Source organism: Salvelinus fontinalis, chromosome 5 (genome assembly GCF_029448725.1).
Source record: "Salvelinus fontinalis isolate EN_2023a chromosome 5, ASM2944872v1, whole genome shotgun sequence".
NCBI classification, from domain to species: domain Eukaryota; kingdom Metazoa; phylum Chordata; class Actinopteri; order Salmoniformes; family Salmonidae; genus Salvelinus; species Salvelinus fontinalis.
Window position 1 is genome coordinate 7,764,281 of NC_074669.1, and position 18,776 is coordinate 7,783,056.

The 18,776-nt window shown below is 42.7% G+C and overlaps 1 protein-coding gene across 1 annotated transcript in view; it reads right to left on the reverse strand.

The window, feature by feature from the left end:
* Nucleotides 1–11,211, reverse strand: part of LOC129855018 (tyrosine-protein phosphatase non-receptor type 5-like) — a 27,342-nt gene extending 16,131 nt beyond the window's left edge. Inside the window, exon 1 of the mRNA XM_055922255.1 lies at nucleotides 10,938–11,211. The gene's annotated coding sequence lies outside the window, so the exon portion shown is untranslated. The remainder of the gene's footprint in view (nucleotides 1–10,937) is intronic.
* Between the last annotated feature and the right edge of the window lie 7,565 nt (nucleotides 11,212–18,776).

Here is an 18,776-nt window from a genome sequence, read left to right on the forward strand (position 1 = left end):
GTCAAACAGTCAGACCGACCCAGTGAAACAGTCAGACCGACCCAGTGAAACAGTCAGACCGACCCAGTCAAACAGTCAGAACGACCCAGTCAAACAGTCAGACCGACCCAGTCAAACAGTCAGACAGACCCAGTCAAACAGTCAGACAGACCCAGTCAAACAGTCAGACAGACCCAGTCAAACAGTCAGACCGACCCAGTCCAATCTGCCGGCTACGCAAGCATCAGTTTCGCTGTCTCTCTTTCCATCTCTACCTCCCAGTCACACTGTCTCTGTCTTTAGCCTCTGTCTGTCTCTCTCCCTCCTCTTTCTCCCCCCCTCTTTCTCCCCCCTTCTCTCCCCTCTCTTCCTCTCCCCCCTCTTTCTCTCTCCTCCTCTTTCTCTCATCCCCGTCTTTATCTCTCCCCCCTCCTTCTTTCACTTTTTTTCCCACTCTTTATTTCCTCTCCTCCTTTACTGGAATGGGTGACCTCAGCAGAATATGAGACCACACAGTGTGTGTGTGTGTGTGTGTGTGTGTGTGTGTGTGTGTGTGTGTGTGTGTGTGTGTGTGTGTGTGTGTGTGTGAGTGAGCGGATGTTGAACAGAGGGGTGCTGCTTTGAGTCTTTTTCTCTCTCCGCTCGCTGCAAAGGTGGGTTTGAAGTGATGACGCCAGTCAGGCTGGCTAGTAGCCATGGCAACACACACACACACACACTCTCCTCAAACAGGCTGCAGCATTGAGAGTGTTTTGTATCAAAAGCGATGGTTTAAGTTCACTGAGGTCCTTCATCTCAATGGAGGTATGGCTGAGTGGATGGACAGATGAGTGGATGGATGGATGATGGATTTATGGAGGAACAGATAAATAGGAGGCGAGCAGCACTATTTTGTGTGAAGGTTGCTTAAAGCACGGACGCTGTAAAGCTTGCATTTCAGTTACCATGGTAATGATGAGCATATCACGCACAAACAAACACACTGAGACAATGGTATGTATACATTCTATGCAGTATGTACACATTCTATATGTACACATTCTACATCTACACATTCTACATTTACACATTCTATACCTACACATTCTATATGCTCACATTCTATATGTACATATTCTATATGTGCACATTCTATATGTACATATTCTATATGTGCACATTCTATATGTACACATTCTACATCTACACATTCTATTTGTTCACATTCTATATGTACATATTCTATATGTGCACATTCTATATGTACACATTCTACATCTACACATTCTATTTGTTCACATTCTATATGTACACATTCTACATCTACACATTCTATTTGTTCACATTCTATATGTACACATTCTATATGTAATGGCAATGTATTCATGCAGGCCTCCTCTGTAGGTCCTGTAGGCAGCACACTCTCTGTCACTCCTCTCAGGTCTAGGCTGCAGTACATCCATTGTGTTTATCAGAACGTATACAGCACAAAGCACAAGAGCCTCAGTACAGCCTGGTATCCTAATGGTTGCTGTTTTCAAAAATGTTTTCAAAAATGTTACTTGTTGCTCTATTCGACAAAGACACAGGCTAACATCAGAAGTCTACACCCCAGTAAGAGTACAAGAGGCTGTCTACTATACAGGGCTATGTTGTGTTGTTTTGATTCATGCCTAAGGTGGGACAAGTTCTTCTTCTTTGGTTTTAGTACGCAGTAGGTACCTCAGCCAAGGAGTATCCAGGTGGCTTTTTACATGTTTTTATTTTATTTTAAAAATCTAACTTTTGGATTGAGATCTATAAGGATGAGATCATTACCTCTCAAACACAAAGACATTTCCCTATATTTAAATGTATTTGTGAATGTTTGTTGATATTCTGTTGTATACCAGGTACCAAATATTTCATTATTCATATTCAAGCCGTAGCTGATATCTTTCCTACCGTTTCAACCCGAACAGTCTATTTAACTTTGTATTTTGTGTTTCATATGTTTTTGGACAGGCAGTTGTTATTATTGGTTTTAATTGACAGCCCTCCTACCACTTTGGCTTGCTGATTATGTGGTGGATAAAGGTGTGGGAGAGCCACATGTCTATCACTGTTTGCAAATGTTATATCACCTATTCACTTTTATCCTTGTTTTTATCCATTTTAACTATGCCTATTTTAAGACCGTGCATTTATGACTATTTATTCCAAAATAAACTCATCTTTTGGATGAAAACTGTTCCAGTCATATTTGAAACATTTTTAATGTGAGTGGCAATGGCCAGCCTGATCATAAGATGTTTTTAGAAAATAGACCCACAATAACAGAGGACAGCAGGTCGTGTTTTACAATGTACCAGGTTAATGGATCGATCAACAGTTCATCACTCATAGTGTTAATGCATTCTGAGACAGAAAACACTGAAGCAAACAAACCATTTCTAGTGGGGATAATTAGTGTGAGTGGGAGCCCAGTGGAACACTACAGCCATCACGGCTAAGCTTTCTATGATCACCATTCAGATGGTTTCAAAATGACCTCGGCAAAGATTGTTCATGAATAATGTGTTTTTATGTTGATAAAAATAATACTTTTGATTGGGTGCTGTGTGGGCTTCTTGTTCTTTGTTTGTCACCCAATACAAAACACCTAATAAAGTATTATTATGTGACAAAAGAGGCAGATATCAAAGCCAGCTCCCCCTGAGTCACTCACATAATAGACAAAAGACATGTCAGCATATAAGACTTCACACAGTCCCTGTCCCAGAAGAGAAGACCAGGGCCTATATTCACAAAGCATCTCAGTGTTGGCTAGGATCAGTTTAGCCTTTTAGATCATAATTAATAGAATTATATGGACAGGGGGGACCTGATCCTGGATCAGCATCCCTAATCTGATTCACTACAGGGCCAAACCAAGCAGAGCCGAGCGAAACTGAGCCGAGCCGAGCTAAGCCGAGCCGAGCCGAGCTGTACCATGCTGGCCTGGTTACGCATCCACCACAGTTGCTGGAACCTGCTGGAAAGATGTGAAAATAAATATCCACACCTGCACAGTATGGCTTCTGTTGTCCCTACTCTGACTGAGGCATGAAACGCTTTGTGAATACAGGACCAAGGGCCATCCAGGAGCCATCAGGGGCCATATAGGAGCCCAGGGGCCATCAGGAGGCATCCAGGGGCCATACAGGAGCCATCCAGGAGCCAACTAGGAGCAATCCAGGAGCCATACAGGAGCCATACAGGAGCCATACAGGGGCCATCCAGGAGCCATCCAGGAGCCATACAGGAGCCATCCAGGAGCCATACAGGGGCCATCCAGGAGCCATACAGGGGCCATCCAGGAGCCATACAGGAGCCATCCAGGGGCCATACAGGAGCCATCCAGGAGCCAACTAGGAGCAATCCAGGAGCCATACAGGAGCCACCCAGGAGCCAACTAGGAGCAATCCAGGAGCCATACAGGGGTCATCCAGGAGCCATCCAGTAGCCATACAGGAGCCATCCAGGAGCCATACAGGGGCCATCCAGGAGCCATACGGGGGCCATCCAGGAGCCATACAGGGGCCATCCAGGAGCCATCCAGGAGGCATCCAGGAGCCATCCAGGGGCCATCCAGGAGCCATCCAGGAGCCATCAGGAGCCATCCAGGAGCCATACAGGAGCCATCAGGAGCCATCCAGGGGCCATCCAGGAGCCATCAAGGAGCCATACAGGAGCCATACAGGAGCCATAAAGGAGCCATCCAGGAGCCATACAGGAGCCATCCAGGAGCCATACAGGAGCCATCCAGGAGCCAACTAGGAGCCATCCAGGAGCCTGATGAACTAAGTCTATCGTACTTGGGAAAGGTTTGCACCTGTTATTTCCCGTGTGGCTCAGTTGGTAGAGCATGGCGCTTGCAACGCCAGGGTTGTGGGTTGAATTCCCACGGGGGGACCAGGGTTCAATTCTCACGGGGGGACCAGGATAAATATGTATGAACTTTCCAATTTGTAAGTCGCTCTGGATAAGCGCGTCTGCTAAATGGCTTAAATGTAAATGTAAATGTAAGAATTAAAGGTACAATTGAGTTTAGGAGAAGGATCATCAAATCTTGTTTGCACTAGCTAGTTAACTCAATTTACTTCTGGGGGCGGAAGTGCCAACATCTGAACTAGTGAAAACAGCAGATGGCATGCAAGGGAAGAAAACTACATTTGAGAGGAGAAAAGAAGGGAACTGCCTATTACACAATACAGTGATGCAGTATGTCTATGATTAAGGTGTTGTTTTCTTCCAGATGAGACAGTAGTGAGGAAGTTAGAGACAGAGGTAGGAAGGTATTGAGAGGTGTTGTATTAATGGGTGAGGAGGTTAGAGGTAGGAAGGTATTGAGAGGTGTTGTATTAATGGGTGAGGAGGTTAGAGGTAGGAAGGTATTGAGAGGTGTTGTATTAATGGGTGAGGAGGTTAGAGGTAGGAAGGTATTGAGAGGTGTTGTATTAATGGATGAGGAGGTTAGAGGTAGGAAGGTATTGAGAGGTGTTGTATTAATGGGTGAGGAGGTTAGAGGTAGGAAGGTATTGAGATGTGTTTTATTAATGGGTGAGGAGGTTAGAGGTAGGAAGGTATTGAGATGTGTTTTATTAATGGGTGAGGAGGTTAGAGGTAGGAAGGTATTGAGAGGTGTTGTATTAATGGGTGAGGAGGTTAGAGGTAGGAAGGTATTGAGATGTGTTGTATTAATGGGTGAGGAGGTTAGAGGTAGGAAGGTATTGAGATGTGTTTTATTAATGGGTGAGGAGGTTAGAGGTAGGAAGGTATTGAGATGTGTTGTATTAATGGGTGAGGAGGTTAGAGGTAGGAAGGTATTGAGAGGTGTTTTATTAATGGGTGAGGAGTATGAGGTAGGAAGGTATTGAGAGGTGTTTTATTAATGGATGAGGAGTATAAGGTAGGAAGGTATTGAGAGGTGTTTTATTAATGGGTGAGGAGTATGAGGTAGGAAGGTATTGAGAGGTGTTGTATTAATGGGTGAGGAGGTTAGAGGTAGGAAGGTATTGAGAGGTGTTGTATTAATGGGTGAGGAGTATGAGGTAGGAAGGTATTGAGAGGTGTTTTATTAACGGGTGAGGAGGTTTGAGGTAGGAAGGTATTGAGAGGTGTTGTATTAATGGGTGAGGAGTATAAGGTAGGAAGGTATTGAGATGTGTTGTATTAATGGGTGAGTAGGTTAGAGGTAGGAAGGTATTGAGAGGTGTTGTATTAATGGGTGAGGAGTATAAGGTAGGAAGGTATTGAGATGTGTTGTATTAATGGGTGAGGAGGTTAAAGGTAGGAAGGTATTGAGATGTGTTGTATTAATGGGTGAGGAGGTTAGAGGTAGGAAGGTATTGAGAGGTGTTGTATTAATGGGTGAGGTGGTTAGAGGTAGGAAGGTATTGAGAGGTGTTTTATTAATGGGTGAGGTGGTTAGAGGTAGGAAGGTATTGAGAGGTGTTGTATTAATGGGTGAGGAGGTTAGAGGTAGGAAGGTATTGAGAGGTGTTTTATTAATGGGTGAGGAGGTTAGAGGTAGGAAGGTATTGAGATGTGTTTTATTAATGGGTGAGGAGGTTAGAGGTAGGAAGGTATTGAGAGGTGTTGTATTAATGGGTGAGGAGGTTAGAGGTAGGAAGGTATTGAGAGGTGTTTTATTAATGGGTGAGGAGTATGAGGTAGGAAGGTACTGAGAGGTGTTGTGTTAATGGGTGAGGAGGTTAGAGGTAGGAAGGTATTGAGAGGTGTGGTATTAATGGGTGAGGAGGTTAGAGGTAGGAAGGTATTGAGAGGTGTTGTATTAATGGGTGAGGAGGTTAGAGGTAGGAAGGTATTCAGAGGTGTTGTATTAATGGGTGAGTAGGTTAGAGGTAGGAAGGTATTGAGAGATGTTGTATTAATGGGTGAGGAGGTTAGAGGTAGGAAGGTATTGAGAGGTGTTTTATTAATGGGTGAGGAGTATGAGGTAGGGAGGTATTGAGAAGTGTTGTATTAATGGGTGAGGAGTATGAGGTAGGAAGGTATTGAGAGGTGTTGTATTAATGGGTGAGGAATATGAGGTAGGAAGGTATTGAGAGGTGTTGTATTAATGGGTGAGGAGTGTAAGGTAGGAAGGTATTGAGATGTGTTGTATTAATGGGTGAGGAGGTTAGAGGTAGGAAGGTATTGAGATGTGTTTTATTAATGGGTGAGGAGGTTAGAGGTAGGAAGGTATTGAGAGGTGTTGTATTAATGGGTGAGGAGGTTAGAGGTAGGAAGGTTTTGAGATGTGTTGTATTAATGGGTGAGGAGGTTAGAGGTAGGAAGGTATTGAGATGTGTTGTATTAATGGGTGAGGAGGTTAGAGGTAGGAAGGTATTGAGAGGTGTTGTATTAATGGGTGAGGAGGTTAGAGGTAGGAAGGTATTGAGATGTGTTGTATTAATGGGTGAGGAGTATGAGGTAGGAAGGTATTGAGAGGTGTTTTATTAATGGGTGAGGAGGTTAGAGGTAGGAAGGTACTGAGAGGTGTTGTGTTAATGGGTGAGGAGGTTAGAGGTAGGAAGGTATTGAGAGGTGTGGTATTAATGGGTGAGGAGGTTAGAGGTAGGAAGGTATTGAGAGGTGTTGTATTAATGGGTGAGGAGGTTAGAGGTAGGAAGGTATTCAGAGGTGTTGTATTAATGGGTGAGTAGGTTAGAGGTAGGAAGGTATTGAGAGATGTTGTATTAATGGGTGAGGAGGTTAGAGGTAGGAAGGTATTGAGAGGTGTTTTATTAATGGGTGAGGAGTATGAGGTAGGGAGGTATTGAGAAGTGTTGTATTAATGGGTGAGGAGTATGAGGTAGGAAGGTATTGAGAGGTGTTGTATTAATGGGTGAGGAATATGAGGTAGGAAGGTATTGAGAGGTGTTGTATTAATGGGTGAGGAGTGTAAGGTAGGAAGGTATTGAGATGTGTTGTATTAATGGGTGAGGAGGTTAGAGGTAGGAAGGTATTGAGATGTGTTTTATTAATGGGTGAGGAGGTTAGAGGTAGGAAGGTATTGAGAGGTGTTGTATTAATGGGTGAGGAGGTTAGAGGTAGGAAGGTTTTGAGATGTGTTGTATTAATGGGTGAGGAGGTTAGAGGTAGGAAGGTATTGAGATGTGTTGTATTAATGGGTGAGGAGGTTAGAGGTAGGAAGGTATTGAGAGGTGTTGTATTAATGGGTGAGGAGGTTAGAGGTAGGAAGGTATTGAGATGTGTTGTATTAATGGGTGAGGAGTATGAGGTAGGAAGGTATTGAGAGGTGTTTTATTAATGGGTGAGGAGGTTAGAGGTAGGAAGGTATTGAGAGGTGTTGTATTAATGGGTGAGGAGGTTAGAGGTAGGAAGGTATTCAGAGGTGTTGTATTAATGGGTGAGTAGGTTAGAGGTAGGAAGGTATTGAGAGATGTTGTATTAATGGGTGAGGAGGTTAGAGGTAGGAAGGTATTGAGAGGTGTTTTATTAATGGGTGAGGAGTATGAGGTAGGGAGGTATTGAGAAGTGTTGTATTAATGGGTGAGGAGTATGAGGTAGGAAGGTATTGAGAGGTGTTGTATTAATGGGTGAGGAATATGAGGTAGGAAGGTATTGAGAGGTGTTGTATTAATGGGTGAGGAGTGTAAGGTAGGAAGGTATTGAGATGTGTTGTATTAATGGGTGAGGAGGTTAGAGGTAGGAAGGTATTGAGATGTGTTTTATTAATGGGTGAGGAGGTTAGAGGTAGGAAGGTATTGAGAGGTGTTGTATTAATGGGTGAGGAGGTTAGAGGTAGGAAGGTTTTGAGATGTGTTGTATTAATGGGTGAGGAGGTTAGAGGTAGGAAGGTATTGAGATGTGTTGTATTAATGGGTGAGGAGGTTAGAGGTAGGAAGGTATTGAGAGGTGTTGTATTAATGGGTGAGGAGGTTAGAGGTAGGAAGGTATTGAGATGTGTTGTATTAATGGGTGAGGAGTATGAGGTAGGAAGGTATTGAGAGGTGTTTTATTAATGGGTGAGGAGGTTAGAGGTAGGAAGGTATTGAGAGGTGTTTTATTAATGGGTGAGGAGGTTAGAGGTAGGAAGGTATTGAGAGGTGTTGTATTAATGGGTGAGGAGGTTAGAGGTAGGAAGGTATTGAGAGGTGTTGTATTAATGGGTGAGGAGGTTAGAGGTAGGAAGGTATTGAGAGGTGTTTTATTAATGGGTGAGGAGGTTAGAGGTAGGAAGGTATTGAGAGGTGTTGTATTAATGGGTGAGGAGGTTAGAGGTAGGAAGGTATTGAGAGGTGTTTTATTAATGGGTGAGGAGGTTAGAGGTAGGAAGGTATTGAGAGGTGTTGTATTAATGGGTGAGGAGGTTAGAGGTAGGAAGGTATTGAGAGGTGTTGTATTAATGGGTGAGGAGGTTAGAGGTAGGAAGGTGTTGAGAGGTGTTTTATTAATGGGTGAGGAGGTTAGAGGTAGGAAGGTATTGAGAGGTGTTGTATTAATGGGTGAGGAGGATAGAGGTAGGAAGGTATTGAGAGGTGTTTTATTAATGGGTGAGGAGTATGAGGTAGGGAGGTATTGAGAGGTGTTTTATTAATGGGTGAGGAGTATGAGGTAGGAAGGTATTGAGAGGTGTTGTATTAATGGGTGAGGAGGTTAGAGGTAGGAAGGTATTGAGAGGTGTTTTATTAATGGGTGAGGAGTATAAGGTAGGAAGGTATTGAGAGGTGTTGTATTAATGGGTGAGGAATATGAGGTAGGAAGGTATTGAGAGGTGTTGTGTTAATGGGTGAGGAGGTTAGAGGTAGGAAGGTATTGAGAGGTGTGGTATTAATGGGTGAGGAGGTTAGAGGTAGGAAGGTATTGAGAGGTATTGTATTAATGGGTGAGTAGGTTAGAGGTAGGAAGGTATTGAGAGGTGTTGTATTAATGGGTGAGGAGGTTAGAGGTAGGAAGGTATTGAGAGGTGTTTTATTAATGGGTGAGGAGTATGAGGTAGGGAGGTATTGAGAGGTGTTTTATTAATGGGTGAGGAGTATGAGGTAGGAAGGTATTGAGAGGTGTTTTATTAATGGGTGAGGAGGTTAGAGGTAGGAAGGTATTGAGAGGTGTTGTATTAATGGGTGAGGAGGTTAGAGGTAGGAAGGTATTGAGAGGTGTTGTATTAATGGGTGAGGAGGTTAGAGGTAGGAAGGTATTGAGAGGTGTTTTATTAATGGGTGAGGAGTATGAGGTAGGAAGGTATTGAGAGGTGTTTTATTAATGGGTGAGGAGGTTAGAGGTAGGAAGGTATTGAGAGGTGTTGTATTAATGGGTGAGGAGGTTAGAGGTAGGAAGGTATTGAGAGGTGTTGTATTAATGGGTGAGGAGGTTAGAGGTAGGAAGGTATTGAGAGGTGTTTTATTAATGGATGAGGAGGTTAGAGGTAGGAAGGTATTGAGAGGTGTTTTATTAATGGATGAGGAGGTTAGAGGTAGGAAGGTATTGAGAGGTGTTTTATTAATGGATGAGGAGTATAAGGTAGGAAGGTATTGAGAGGTGTTGTATTAATGGGTGAGGAGGATAGAGGTAGGAAGGTATTGAGATGTGTTGTATTAATGGGTGAGGAGGTTAGAGGTAGGAAGGTATTGAGAGGTGTTGTTTTAATGGGTGAGGAGTATGAGGTAGGAAGGTATTGAGAGGTATTATATTAATGGGTGAGGAGGTTAGAGGTAGGAAGGTATTGAGAGGTGTTGTATTAATGGGTGAGGAGGTTAGAGGTAGGAAGGTATTGAGATGTGTTGTTATAATATACGTGGCAGGCAGGAGGAAGAAGCTCTTACTGAAAGTGATGATGGCACGGTAACAGGAGCCATGGTCACATGAGAGACAGAGACCTGCCTTCCTCAGCAGCTTAGATCGATCACTCACTCACACACACGCACGCACATGCACGAGCGCACGCAAGCAAGCACACACACACACACACACACACACACACACACACACACACACACACACACACACACACACACACACACACACACACACACACACACACACACACTGGATTCCTTTTAACAACATTAAAATATGCATCAATAAATAAACATGAATTCCCCCAAGGAATGTTTGTTAGTAAACATCCTTCACCATCTCAGAAATGAAAGCACCCATATTAACAGTCTCTCGCGTTGTCAATCAACATCACATCAAAACAACTAGATCCAGATTATATGTCTTCTATGGGGATTGTTCATACTGAGACACCATTCATATCACGTACAACACTACGGTGAGCCAGAGAGATCAAACTGCACAGAGAGAGCTGTATGAGAGCATCCGTAAAGAGTCCCACAGGGATGGGAGCTGTTGCATCGTTCTCTTGTAACTCCCACATGTTTCACGTACAAACAATACACACATGCACAAACAATATACTGACTGAGACAAACACACTAGACTTTAAAATGATAACAGTATTAGATTAAATATTTATCAATTTTTATAATAGAAGGCAGCAAAGCATTAAGTATTGAGGGAGAAAAGACACACACATACACAAACAAGACATGCACTAGCACACACACACACAATACAGCTCTCTCCCTACTCTTTAGGGTCAGTAGTGCAGCAGCAAAGAGCTGTAAACATTAATATTCACTCCATTATGTCGCGCAGAGAGAAGGAAAGGTGTAGAGAGAGATAGAGAGAGAGAGAGAGGAGGAAAGGTGTAGAGCGATAGAGAGAGAGAGAGGAGGAAAGGTATAGCGAGACATAGAGAGAGAGAGAGAGAGAGAGAGAGAGAGAGAGAGAGAGGAGGAAAGGTGGAGAGAGTGAGAGAGCGAGGAGGAAAGGTGGAGAGAGTGAGAGAGAGAGAGAGAGAGAGAGAGAGCGAGAGAGAGAGAGAGTGAGAGAGAGAGAGAGAAAGAGAAGGCATAGAGGGAGTAGTGGCAGCATTAGGCAGTCATCACCCAGTCGTATGGTCTAGTCTGGTAGAGCTTTCTTACCTGGGTGTGCTTCTCTTTACAGCGCCATCCTTCCACCCTCTCAGATCAACCCTTCGACACACCGCAATCTGAAGAGACCGCTGTTATCCCACAGCTCCACAGGCGACAGCCTCGTCTAGGTATATGCAGCAAGAGGCTGTACGGTAGCCTTGGCAACAGAGCTAGAACGAGGAAGAGGGATGGAGAGAGAGAGAGAGAGTAGGGAGGGGGAGGAGGGAGGAATCATAACAAATCACTGAGCAGTGAGCACCCCCATTGTCCCCTCTTCTCCTTCCAAGCTTTAGGCAGTGCCACCCACCTCTCTCTCTATCTCTCTCTATCTCTCTCTTTTCCCTCTCTCTCTATTGCTCATCATCTCTTTCTTCCTCCCTCTAGTCAGCCTCTACTACATCATCACCCATTGCTTCCCTTTATGTCAGGGATGGGCAACTTGTGACCCGCCTGATCAATCCCCCAACCCCACAAAAAAAATAAAAACATAAAGATTGATTTACTTTATTGTTATAGTGTCATGCATCTTCAGGATGTATTTGCTGTAGCAAAATAAAATACAAATGTTTATATATGCACCGTACAGTATATATAAACAGACGTTCATACGACAGTGAAAAACTATTAAGACAACAAAACAAATAATTATTCAAACAAGACCCAGACGGCAAATATAAATATCCAATCAAATATAAAGATCCAAAAACTGGATGTCTCTTACCCTTCAGGGATGTGATGCCTCTTACCCTTCAGTGATGTGATGCCTCTTACCCTTCAGGGATGTGATGCCTCTTACCCTTCAGGGATGTGATGCCTCTTACCTTTCAGGGATGTGATGCCTCTTACCCTTCAGGGATGTGATGCCTCTTACCCTTCAGGGATGTGATGCCTCTTACCCTTCAGGGATGTGATGCCTCTTACCCTTCAGTGATGTGATGCCTCTTACCCTTCAGGGATGTGATGCCTCTTACCCTTCAGGGACGTGATGCCTCTTACCCTTCAGGGATGTGATGCAAAAATACTAGCCACTAGCCAAATTTATAGCACTCAGAATTAAAAAGGTTTTACTAGGTATTGTTAATCTTGATCAGACAGTTTTTTTTTTTACATGGATGATACATTGGAGATAATATACGACAACTACTAGAAAAAATAAAACATCTTGAAATATCTAAGAAGCCAGGCCTGGTATTTATAGCGGATTTTGCAAAGGCCTTTGATAAAGTAAGACTGGATTTTATTTATAAATGCGTGGATTTTTTCAATTTTGGTGATTCTCTTATAAAATGGGTCAAAGTAATGTATAGCAACCACATGTGTAAAATAGTAAATAGCAGCTACTTCTCAGTTTTGAATTTTCAAGAGGAGTTAAACAAGGGTGTTCGCTGTTACCATATCTATTCGTTATGGCCATCGAATTGCTAGCTATTAAAATCAGATCAAATAACATTAGAGGACTAGAAATCTAAAGCTTAAAAACAAAGGTGTCCATGTATGCCAATGACTCAAGTTTTATATTAAGTCCGCAAGCTAGATACCTGCAATGTCTAATTGAAGATCTAGATAACTTTCATGTACTCTCTGGACTAAAACCTAATTATGATAAGCGTACAATATTACGTTTTGGATATTTAAAAAATACTTTTACATTATCTGTCACGAATCCCGCCGAGGATGGTGCCTCTTCCTGTTCGGGCAGCGCTCGGCGGTCGTCGTCACCGGCCTACTAGCTGCCATCGATTCTTTTCTTTTTGTTTCTGTTTGTTTGGGCTGATTGGGTGCATCTGTTTTGAGTTTAGTTTGGTGGGTAGGCTATTTAAGGGCAGGTAGCCCGCTGGCTTTTGTGCGGGCTTGTATTCTGTTATGTTGGTGTTGGATTGTGATGTGGATTTTGTTATTTTCTCGGAACAGTTTAGTCCGGTGTTTTTGGACTCGTCTTTTCATGCGCCGTGTGTTTTAGGGCATGTTCGTTTTCCCTGTGTATTGGAAAATAAATCCACTTTCTTGAAACCTGCTCTCTGCGCTTGACTCCATCCACCCAGTACTCCTAGCAGCTCTGACATTACCCTGCAGTTTACCTATAAAATGGTCTGATGGTGAAGTATACATACTTGGTATTCATATCACAAAATATATAAAGGAACTCTCCACAATGAATTTCAATAGAAAACTTGTAAACATGGAGAGGTAAATACCTGTCTATTTATGGAAAAATTGCCCTCATTAATTCCTTAGTCATATTTCAGTTTACTCACTTACTTATGGCACTGCCTACTCCTGATGATTCGTTTTTCAAATCTTGTGAGCAAAATATAATTAGCTTTATCTGGGATGCTAAACCAGACAAGATAAAGCATGCCTATCTATATAATGAATATGAATGAGAGATTATTACATATAAAAGTACTAAACCTCTCTCTAAAAGCTTCACTTACCCAAAAGTTTTACTTGAACCTTAAATGGTTCTCAAGTAGATTACTAAAAATAGCTCATAAATTGTTTAAAAAGGGCCTTTTTGGCTTTGTACAGATTGACATGTCTCATTTTCAATTAATTGAAAATGTAATTTTTTTCTAAGTATCTCGCTTTTAAAACAAGTGTTGCAGAGCTGGCTACAATTTCACCCCCCTGAAAAGTTAGAACAAATATTACAACAAATATTATGGCTGAACTCAAATGTGCTGGTTGATAAAATACCTGTATTTATGGGAAAGGGTATTTTGTTACTAAATTATATTTTAAATTGGAATGGTAGAGTTATGTCTTTCATGGAGTTATCAGAATTGTATGGGAAGGTCTGCTCAATCCAAAATTATAACATATTGATTACAGCATTACCCCAAAAATGGAGGAGGCAGGTGGCAGCGGGAGAAGGTAGGGAACTGGTCTGTCTGCCCAATATAAAGGATCTAAATGGAGGAGGCAGGTGGCAGTGGGAGGAGGTAGGGAACTGGTCTGTCTGCCCAATATAAAGGATCTAAATGGAGGAGGCAGGTGGCAGTGGGAGGAGGTAGGGAACTGGTCTGTCTGCCCAATATAAAGGATCTAAATGGAGGAGGCAGGTGGCAGCGGGAGGAGTTAGGGAACTGGTCTGTCTGCCCAATATAAAGGATCTAAATGGAGGAGGCAGGTGGCAGCGGGAGGAGTTAGGGAACTGGTCTGTCTGCCCAATATAAAGGATCTAAATGGAAGAGGCAGGTGGCAGCGGGAGGAGGTAGGGAACTGGTCTGTCTGCCCAATATAAAGATCTAAATGGAGGAAGCAGGTGGCAGCGGGAGGAGGTAGGGAACTGGTCTGTCTGCCCAATATAAAGATCTAAATGGAGGAAGCAGGTGGCAGCGGGAGGAGGTAGGGAACTGGTCTGTCTGCCCAATATAAAGGATCTAAACATGCGGAGGAATAAAAATAGCATAAATAGGAAAGTATACCAGTTTCATTTGAGGACCAGGATGTTGACAGCTGTGCTGTGCCATTCAGAAAATAGTTGGGAAGAGATTTTTGATGTACCGAATCCACAGTACAGGGTGTATGAGTTGATATATGCAAGATTCAAGATTCAAGATTTTGTGCTTTTCAGCTAAAATTATTATGTAGAATTCTTGCCACCAACAAAATGTTTAATATTTGGGGCATACAATCATCGCAGCTCTGCAGATTTTGTTGTGAGAATACAGAATCAGTAGACCATTTGGTTTTGTAATTGCCCTCAGGTGGCCTGTTTCTGGTTGAGGGGGAGCTCTTGGGGAACTGTGCGAGGGATCTTGGAGGGCTGGTGGCCTGGCGGTTGGGAGCTTGGGCCAGTGGCTAATGGATCGCTGGTTCGGGTCCCCGTTTTTGAACTTGTGGGAGATCTGTCGACGTGCCCTTGAGCAGGGCATTGGCCCTGCTTGCTTCAGTGTGTTGCTCTGGATGGGAGTCTGTTAGATGACTAATGTGATGTAGTTGTTGAGCGGCTTCACTGCAAGTATATTTTACGTTAGAAATAGAAAAATATAAACATTTCAAGTTAACAACTTATTTTGTCGCATCTTCCGAGCTTTGCACATTAAATCTGCAACCAGGAATACTTATTTCCTAAATAGCCATTCAAGTTCTTCTTCATCTCTAATCCAGAATAGTTCCTGATTCCACGCAACATTATATCAAACAGTACAGCTCTCAAATCATTAAATAAAGTAAAATAAAATAAAAAGTTAATTCTGGACCGCCCGTAAATTACAGACATAGTCATAGTCGCTCTTATTCATCCCTAAATTACAGACATAGTCATAGTTGCTCTTATTCATCCCTAAATCACAGACTTAGTCATAGTTGCTCTTATTCATCCCTAAATCACAGACTTAGTCATAGTCGCTCTTATTCATCCCTAAATCACAGACTTAGTCATAGTTGCTCTTATTCATCCCTAAATCACAGACTTAGTCATAGTTGCTCTTATTCATCCCTAAATCACAGACTTAGTCATAGTTGCTCTTATTCATCCCTAAATCACAGACTTAGTCATAGTTGCTCTTATTCATCCCTAAATCACAGACTTAGTCATAGTCGCTCTTATTCATCCCTAAATCACAGACTTAGTCATAGTTGCTCTTATTCATCCCTAAATCACAGTCATCGTCATAGTCGCTCTTCTTCATCTATGCCATTGAACCTACCTACTTCAATTGCCAGAGGCAATATCCGGGTTCTCAACTGGGCATACAAGGACCTTTGGTTTCTGGTTAGGTGAGAGGTGACATAAGGTTCTAGATCTTAGCTGTTTTCTGGTTGTATGTTCTGAGTTTTGGTTTTAGCCATATGTCAGTTGACTATTTTTCTTTGTAGCTAAGCATTAACTTGTGTTTGAGCCTATTGACATTTTTATTTTGTATTTTTTTTATTTGACCTTTATTGATCCTTATGACATTGCATCGTAACTTGTTTCAATATACATGTTGTAGATCAGCTTCCTTAAATATAGCATTGCATTCCTTTGTCGAAGAGTAGTTGTGTGTTTCATCCCAATTGAAACCTTGTTTGTTATTCTGTCCTCTGACATATTGATAAGACGGTTCCATAACCTAATCATTTCACCTCTGTCTTATTTCACAGGTCTCCCAACCCATGTCTCCTTCAATAGCAAGGCTTTGGGATTCTTTAAAACCCTAGATTCCAGCAGCATAGTTCAGTATAGGAGACACACATGAATTATAGAGCTGTGAATACAGTTGAAGTTTACACACACTTAGGTTGGAGTCATTAAAACTTGTTTTTCAACCACTCCACAAATTTCTTGGAGGAATGGGCGAACATTCACCCAACTTATTGTGGGAAGCTTGTGAAAGGCTACCTGAAACGTTTGACCCAAGTTAAACAATTTAAAGGCAATGCTACCAAATACTAATTGAGTGTATGCAAACTTCTGACCCACTGGGAATGTGATGAAAGAAATAAAAGCTGAAATAAATAATTCTCTCAACTTTTATTCTGACATTTCACATTCTTAAAATAAAGTGGTGGTCCTAACTGACCTAAGACAGGGAATTTTTACTAGGATTAAATGTCAAGAATTGTGAAAAACTGAGTTTAAATGTGTTTGGCTAAGGTGTATGTAAACTTCCGACTTCAACTGTATGTGCATTAGCCATGGTCTTTACAGATGTTCAGTGTACTACCAACAGACCCCAACGCTCTACGTGCAGAATCTGATACATATTTTATACCCTCTTCAAAGGTCATACATTCATCATAAAGGAAACCAAGGTCATGCATTCATCATAAAGGAATCAAAGGTATTAGTATGAACTAGTGTACTTTAGGGGCATTGCTTCAAAAGAGAAGTCATGAACACTTCTTACTGTACCCGTTTGTCTGAAGTGCATTATCTTGTTTTTTTATCTTGGTTAATCATTCATCTCCATTTGGTACACCAGAGATTGACAGTGTTCAGCATACAAAGCAAATCAAACTCACTCTCTGAAAGGAGGAGAATATCATCTGCGTACAATAGTATCCCCAAAATCGTGCAATCTCATTTAACTCCTAGGTTAGCATGTTTGATTTGCTGTGCCAAGTAATTTACAAAAACAGAAAACAAAGTTGGGGAAAGCACACCTTGTTTGACTCCAAACGGAGTGGGAAACCATCCAGTCTCCAACTCATCTATTGGTCCACAGGAGACTGGAGCTCTATATAGGAAACCATCCAGTCTCCAACTCATCTATTGGTCCACAGGAGACTGGAGCTCTATATAGGAAACCATCCAGTCTCCAACTCATCTATTGGTCCACAGGAGACTGGAGCTCTATATAGGAAACCATCCAGCCTCCAACTCATCTACTGGTCCACAGGAGACTGGAGCTCTATATAGGAAACCATCCAGTCTCCAACTCATCTACTGGTCCACAGGAGACTGGAGCTCTATATAGGAAACCATCCAGTCTCCAACTCATCTACTGGTCCACAGGAGACTGGAGCTCTATATAGGAAACCATCCAGTCTCCAACTCATCTACTGGTCCACAGGAGACTGGAGCTCTATATAGGAAACCATCCAGTCTCCAACTCATCTACTGGTCCACAGGAGACTGGAGCTCTATATAGGAAACCATCCAGTCTCCAACTCATCTACTGGTCCACAGGAGACTGGAGCTCTATATAGGAAACCATCCAGCCTCCAACTCATCTACTGGTCCACAGGAGACTGGAGCTCTATATAGGAAACCATCCAGTCTCCAACTCATCTACTGGTCCACAGGAGACTGGAGCTCTATATAGGAAACCATCCAGTCTCCAACTCATCTACTGGTCCACAGGAGACTGGAGCTCTATATAGGAAACCCTCCAGTCTCCAACTCATCTACTGGTCCACAGGAGACTGGAGCTCTATATAGGAAACCATCCAGTCTCCAACTCATCTACTGGTCCACAGGAGACTGGAGCTCTATATAGGAAACCATCCAGTCTCCAACTCATCTACTGGTCCACAGGAGACTGGAGCTCTATATAGGAAACCATCCAGTCTCCAACTCATCTACTGGTCCACAGGAGACTGGAGCTCTATATAGGAAACCATCCAGTCTTCAACTCATCTACTGGTCCACAGGAGACTGGAGCTCTATATAGGAAACCATCCAGTCTCCAACTCATCTACTGGTCCACAGGAGACTGGAGCTCTATATAGGAAACCATCCAGTCTCCAACTCATCTACTGGTCCACAGGAGACTGGAGCTCTATATAGGAAACCATCCAGTCTCCAACTCATCTACTGGTCCACAGGAGACTGGAGCTCTATATAGGAAACCATCCAGTCTCCAACTCATCTACTGGTCCACAGGAGACTGGAGCTCTATATAGGAAACCATCCAGTCTCCAACTCATCTACTGGTCCACAGGAGACTGGAGCTCTATATAGGAAACCATCCAGTCTCCAACTCATCTACTGGTCCACAGGAGACTGGAGCTCTATATAGGAAACCATCCAGTCTCCAACTCATCTACTGGTCCACAGGAGACTGGAGCTCTATATAGGAAACCATCCAGTCTCCAAATCATCTACTGGTCCACAGGAGACTGGAGCTCTATATAGGAAACCATCCAGCCTCCAACTCATCTACTGGTCCACAGGAGACTGGAGCTCTATATAGGAAACCATCCAGTCTCCAACTCATCTACTGGTCCACAGGAGACTGGAGCTCTATACAGAGCATTTAACATCCATTTACCATGCACGCCGACATTTATACATTTGAAAACAAGAAAATCCCTATTTACCCAATCAAAGGACAGAGCTACCAACTCGCACGCATTGGCCGAGATCAGACACCCTCTTCTCACGCTCACATGCCACACCTCATATATGAACGCATT